General features: G+C 35.5%; 1 pseudogene; it reads right to left on the bottom strand.

Annotated features, from left to right (window-relative positions):
- Positions 1-3,105: 3,105 nt before the first annotated feature.
- Positions 3,106-3,765, bottom strand: LOC120872681 (annotated as a pseudogene).
- Positions 3,766-7,100: the final 3,335 nt, after the last annotated feature.

Here is a 7,100-nt window from a genome sequence, read left to right as displayed (position 1 = left end):
TGATACTTAATGCTGTGATAATAAGTGCCCAGACCATTTGACTGGTGTTAGTTGTGTTTTTCTTTTACCTGAAGCTGAAATCTTCCTAACTGATACAGAAGGGGAGGTGTCTCTTGGGACTCTTGTCACATCAGGATAATCCCTGCAATCAGGTGTCTGATCCAGGGATACAGACAATGTTCTAGATGACTTGGACTTCTTTCCTATTTGTTGCCTTTGGGCAGTTACCAGAATAAACTGGATATTTGCATTTCCATATCACAATATCTCTTTCCAACTTTTCTAATGTAAAAGTAGATTCTTCCAGTTGGTTTTCAAGTGACCTAAAACCAAGGAAACTATTGATACTGCACAGTAATGATCTACATATTTCCTATTCAATTCCTTTGTCATGAAAATTAGGGGAAACTACAGAATGATAATTATTTTTTGGCAAAATATTATAAAAATATAAATCTCCACTTTTCAAATACAGTAAGATAGCTTGAGTTCATTGCTTCCTTTGTGTCTTCACTGTGCTGTGACCATAGCTTATCACTCACTTTCAAACTTCTTTTCAAGCACTGAAACTCTTTTTATTATTTCCAAACAATTTTTAAATGAGCAACAGCACCCCCCACCCAAAAAGAAGTTGTAATAAATCAGATTAAATTGGTTTTATAAATTCAAATTTATAATCAGAGATTATGGGTGACAATTGCAATTTGAGATCACCTTGAGCAAGTCATTCTTTGGTTTTAGATTTCCATGCTGAGAGAATTCTGATTCATTCAGTTCAGTTCAGTTCAGTCGCTCAGTCGTGTCTGACTCTTTGCGAACCCATGAACCGAAGCACGCCAGGCCTCCCTGTCCATCACTAATTCCTGGAGTTCACCTAAACTCATGTCCATTGAGTCAGTGATGCCATCCAACCATCTCATCCTCTGTCATCCCCTTCTCCTCCATTGCAAGTTTTAGAATTTTGTTTGTTTGCTTAAGAAGCTTGTTTTGTAATCTTTAGGTTCTTAAATAGGATGGTTAGAAACATTTTATTCGAAGCATGTTAACCTCGTTGCATAATGTAATGTGAAAATTTCAGATACAAATATAATATTGGTATAGAATCATGGGTGTGTCTGTTTTTAAATACCATTTTAGAAATAAAAGCTATTTAGGTGAAGAAATTACAATAATGTAGTTTTTGTAACCTTTGAAGTATTCTAGCAACGCTTGGAGTTGAAGACCATCGTTTTAAAAATATTTTCTATGATACTTCTCATGCCATGTAGTGATTATTTGATGAACTTTCAGTCTCCCTTGAGCTTAGGGAGCTTTCATTCTCCCTGCTTGAAGGCAGAAATTGTATTTCATTGATGGTGAATTCAGGGACCCAGTTTTATTTTTACGTGGTTACTCCTCCTTAGACCATCTGAGAGTTTCCCAGGGTAGCATTCCTCATCTCTATAGCACAGGGCCTTCTGCATGGTGCACCTATGGAATGAATTATGTTACATCCCAGCTAACATTTCTCTGCCTGTCTATCTGTTCAGTGTATAAAAGACTGATTTAGGAGTTGGTTTCATTGAAGCTTCTCATACAGAACACATATGCAGGTCCATTTGTGGTAACTTTTGTTGCTTTTTTCATGTTATTAGATAAAAAGATACTTGTAGAAATTTAGCAAGTATAGAAAAGTATGAAGAAAATAATCACTGTGAAGCTTTTGCATTTCCTTTCAGTCTTTCTTCTCTGTATATATTAGTTATGTTAATGATGTCTGTATCCTGCTTTTTTATGTAACATAAGTGGACATTTCTTCACTCTACTAAAGTTTTCATAAACCTAATTTTAGTTTTTTTAAGTATTCCATCTTATGGAACTCTCATGGTTTATTTTACCCATTATCTGTTCTTTGACATAAAGTTTCTAATCTGCATTTGTAAGTTATGCATTACAAAATGCTGTGATTTTTTTTTTTTGCCTATAATGTATCAATTGTGCAAAGATTTATTTGTTTAGGGTAAATTCCTCAAAAACAACAACAAAAAGGAAAGTTCTGGGCCAAAGGTGCAAACATTTTCAGGGCTTTTGCTTTTTTCTTTTTTGCCTCAGATAAATTTGTCATTGTTCCTATTGATTCTAGAGAAGTTGATTCTAGTTGCACTTGTGTAACTGTTGATGCCTCAGAAAATTCTGAGAATTAAGAATTTTAGAATTTAGATGACAATAGAGGTAAAAGCTAAGTTAGATTTATCAAACGAAGCAGATAACAGAAGCAGGGCATCCTGCTATTTAAGAAAATTGGCTTTCAGATACTATATTTTGTCTCATTTCCTTGGGGATTCCACCCTCCAGGACTTTTTGCAGCCCTGATTCTTGCTGGATTTACATTTCCTCAGTTTCATTTGCATCTGACCTTTCCCTAAAGAACAAGGGATGGAGAATCTTGTCGGGGATGCTCTTCACTTAAGAACCAGCACCCATTTATTTTCTCACAACCTGACCTTGGGTTTTGGTCAGAGGAATACAGTTCTAATTTCTCCTCTTGATTTTGCATTAACAAAGCTTTTTTGAACTCACACATGTGGAAAGACTTGATACAGTGGAAACAACATTTTTGTTTCAGGGAAAGGGTACTATGTATAAGGGGAAATGTTGAATCTGGATTTTTATGTATTAAAAAAATTTAACTTATTTACCCAGAAGCAGAAATGATTTGGGGCTTAGGAAAAAAAAATACCAGTTTGAAATTCATATGTTGTTATTTGATTTAAAGTCATACCTTCCTTCATCTAGATCATACCAGTCTAAAAGAATTGTTCAAGGGGTTTGAATGGAATTCTATTTTTTTAAAAAACGTAAAGAAATGGCACATTAAAAAAAATGACAAATTGGCTTTTCCCAGTGGCAGACTTGAGGCTGTTAACTAATCCCATAACTAGCGATATTTACCCATACATTTTTCCAAATAAAATATGGGTATATGCAGGTTTGGCTTAAGATTCTATAATACAGACACTTTATTTTATTTATTTATTTTTTTTAGATATTTGAAATACAACTTTATTCTGATTCTAAAAGAAAAGGAATGGGAATGACAGTAACAAACAAGATTCCACCTCTCAATATTGTCATGTGACTATAGCAGTCTTATATTTGAAACTCAAGGAGGAAACAACTGTGTTCCAAAACACCTAAATATGCAGGTCCAAAAAATGAAGGTTTTTTTTTTTTAAACTGCCACATTCACTCCAAAGCCCATCCATCTCCTTCAGCATCCAAAGATTAAGCACATGCCCTGCTTAGCTATATAATAAAGTGGCAAACACACTGCACCACTGACATCACAGAACAGTTGCCTATAAAACTAGACTTCTGACGCTGGGCCCCAGCTTCACTTTCTCACAGGTCATCATCTTCATCCGGGAGAGCAGTTGTCTGAGCAACCTCTAAATCGTGCTCGTACTGTGCTGCCAAGGCTGGGTCCATGACCACCTCTGGCGGGGCAAGAGCAGGCATGGCGACAAACTCCAAGTTAGGGTCTCCAATCAGTTTTCTAGCAAGCCAGAGGAAGGGCTTTTCAAAGTTGTAGTTACTTTTGGCAGAAATGTCATAGTACTGAAGATTCTTCTTTCGGTGGAAGACAATTGACTTTGCCTTAACCTTTCTGTCCTTAATATCCACTTTGTTGCCACACAACACAATTGGAATGTTCTCACACACTCGTACCAGATCTCTATGCCAGTTAGGCACATTCTTAATACAGACACTTTAGCTGCTAAGGAAAAATAAAACAAAAAACCCAAATTGCCCCAAGGGTTATAAGTACTGAGGGAGAGGTAAGAATTTAAAAAAGCCAGAGAGAGGGAATGATGTGACTTTGTAGGAAGCCTACTTAGGACAGAGAGGGGAGGAGTTTGTAGGGATGGTCGAAGGGTAATGCAAATGCCTGGGCATTGCTTGGAAGATCTGATCAGTTATCCAGAACAAGTCATGCTTACATTATCAGAACCTGGGTATTAAGGACTGCCATTCAGGCAAGCACTGATGATTGTTTTCTGCTAGGAGGTATTAGAATTTTTTTTTTTTTCCAGAAGTACTGTGTAATTTCTATTTGCCTTCCTCTGTAAAATTCTTTTTCAGATGGTGAAATTACATTTTTATGACTTTAGCTTAATTTGGATTCAGTTCAGTTCAGATTTTGAAAATGAGAAATTAATCCTGTACTGGGCTAAAACTTGGATTGCTAGAATGGCTGATCATTGCATCTCCCCATAGCCTGCAAATTTTTTGAGAATCCCATTAGATTTTATTCAGGAGTCCCTTACCAGCCAAATGTATTGTTTCCATGGATACAATTAATGGGGAAAGCAATTTTATAAGACTGATGTAAAAAATGAGCACTTCATCAGCCCCCCTGCTGGTCGCATTTAGAGACTGGAGGAAGAAAGTCGGCTCTTGAGGGGCTGGCACAAGGTCTGTGGTGTAAAGGGGGCAAAACAATGAAAGCAGAAGTCAGAAGTGTCTTTTTAAGTATAAGGAATTGCCATTGAAGACTTTATTAGGAACTGTAAAATGCCACTAAATTGTTACACCTTTTCACACACCTTCTATTTACAGAATCCATTCTGTGACAACCTTAAAAAAAAAAGTCCTTAAAAATATACCCTTTCTTTAATTGCTGAAACAGGTTTGAGGGTATTTAGTGCAAGACAGATAGACCCAAGAAAGAACGAAAACCTTGATGAAATGAAGGACTCAGTAGCTCTTAACTGTCATTAATTTCTACCACAATATTTAAGTTTTAGGTAATTATGACTCAATCATCAAAATTTCTTTTGATTAGCATTTTTATTTATTCTTTGAAAGACGTGCAATGAGGTGAAATCAATACCACCTCATCTCATTTTCCAAAATATCAAAGTGAAATAATAGAACCATAATATAATTTCCTAAGCATCAATGAATGCTTTCACTCCACTGCCCTAAGCCCAGAGCAGAAATCTAAGATTTTTTGACAAATCAGAGCCCTACTGTACAATGGTTATATAATGTTTGAGTAACTATTAAGAAGTATTTTAAAAGGCTACTGTAATTTGGGGAAAAAATAAGGCTGGAACAATTGTGTTTTCAGTTTAATATCACCATGCAGTTTGTGATAAAAATGTTGCCCTTTTCCTGTTTTCCTGTGACTGGAAATAGGGGATATGCCAATTTAAAAAAAAAGTATAGTGTGAACAAATACATTTAAGGGGTGAATGAATTCAATTTAATTGCACACAAGCAAATTCATTTAATAAACTATTTGTTTATATTTTCTGCAGTACAGCTATCTTGTTTCTTTTTCTTTTTTATTTTTTTTTTGAGATTATTTTGAAAGGGGGCTGTTAAAAAGATGCTTTCCCCTGCAGAGGGCAGTCTGCCTCTACAAAATACACACAATCCCACAGCATTTAAGCACAGAGAACAAGTATGTAAAATTATTTTTTAAGCTGCGAATGTAAATAATTGTTTTTGTTTTGGGATAAGGCTATAAAAAATTCTTCTATAGTAGGAAAATATAGATTGTCTGTAGCTCTATGTGTGTGTTTTCCTCTTGCCCTTGTATGTATTTTCTTGTTGACCAGTTTTGTTTGTTTGTTTGTTTTTTCTTTTTTAAGATTGAAGGCATTTTTGAGTAAGTATTGAGTAAGGGAGATTACAAATAAAGTCCTAAATGGAGGGGGAAACGGTATTCAGAGTAAGAGAAATATCAGGCTGAATTGTAGATTACAAATGTATTTGTATTAAGAATTTGAGGACATACAAATTGCACCACAAAGGCAGAGAAAGTAAAACATGCCACCTGATATATATATTTTTAAATACAGAAATTAATTTCAGTTTAAAGAGGTTTTACTCTGCAGCTTGAGATATTTAATCTGAAAAATGTGAGAAAATAGGTATTTCTTTCTGTAATATTTCTCTCTTGTTTGATGTACGTCTCTGTCTGAGCGAGGAATGGATTAAATAGAGGCAGCTCTTCCAGAGGAGAATCAGAACCTTTCAAGAAGAGGCGCTGATAGGCATGTAACTGATGCACATATAAATACAAGACAACAGAATTCCCAAACAGTTTAATTGCAGATTTTCTGGACTTTCAAGGGGGAGGGGAACACTTTCTGCTGACCAGGAGAAAAGTGCCTAGAGATATTGTGAAGCCTTAGTTTAAGGGTGTGTGAGAAATGATCAAGCTGCACATGATCATTTCCACAAATGATCTTCCACAGGCAAAATAAGCTGCCTTTCTAGTGTAGAAATTCATAAACACTGAAAAAAATTACATGGATTTTGTTTATTGAAAATCTTGAAAAAGGGTTATATAAAAGACTCCTTAAAAACACAATAACTAATAGAGGAAAAAATGCTAAGCAACTTACGTCTTGGGAATATTACAGAAATCTACAGCTCACACCGATTTTCATGTCGTGAATGCAAGTTGTGGAAATACCTTTGAGAATATCTCTTTTGCTGTTCGCCTGCCTATTTACTTGCCAGGATTTTCTCAGTTCCTTTTCTAAAGCAGCTTGAAAATGTGATTTCTTTTCAAGACGCTTTTGTAAAGTGCAATTTATTTATTCGCTTCTCACCACATATGTTTTTGTTAATGTGCAATTATTGTATAGCAAGATAACGCCAGCACAAAATATATTGTCTCTAAATGAAAAGGAGAAACTGTAAGTGGTTTAATTTTGGAAACTTATACTTTTGGAGCCGACTCTCAAAGCACGCAGCTTTGTAGTCTGTGGTTTATGGTGGCTGCGGTCGAGCCAGGTGGAGCAAAAGCTGCAAAATGGCAGGACAGTGACCATCAGGGAAGATCATGAGGAGTCCTGTCAGTTTCCAACATGAAATGTAATCAGGTTCCATAGCATGATGTGATCTATCTTGTTAGCCCATTCTGAACTATTTTGAAAATATAAATTATAAACCTTTCAAAATTTAAAACAGGGAGATTCAGAACTGCCTAGGTTGTCATTCGGATGTTTATTTTGCTGCCATGAATTTTATATCAGCAAGTTTATTTTAACCAAGTGGCCCATTCTACACCATACTGATATTGCACATACAATTATGGTTGT

The sequence above is a fragment of the Oryx dammah genome, unplaced genomic scaffold, assembly GCF_014754425.2.
Source record: "Oryx dammah isolate SB20612 unplaced genomic scaffold, SCBI_Odam_1.1 HiC_scaffold_13, whole genome shotgun sequence".
NCBI lineage: Eukaryota > Metazoa > Chordata > Mammalia > Artiodactyla > Bovidae > Oryx > Oryx dammah.
This window is presented reverse-complemented; position numbering and strand designations above follow the sequence as displayed.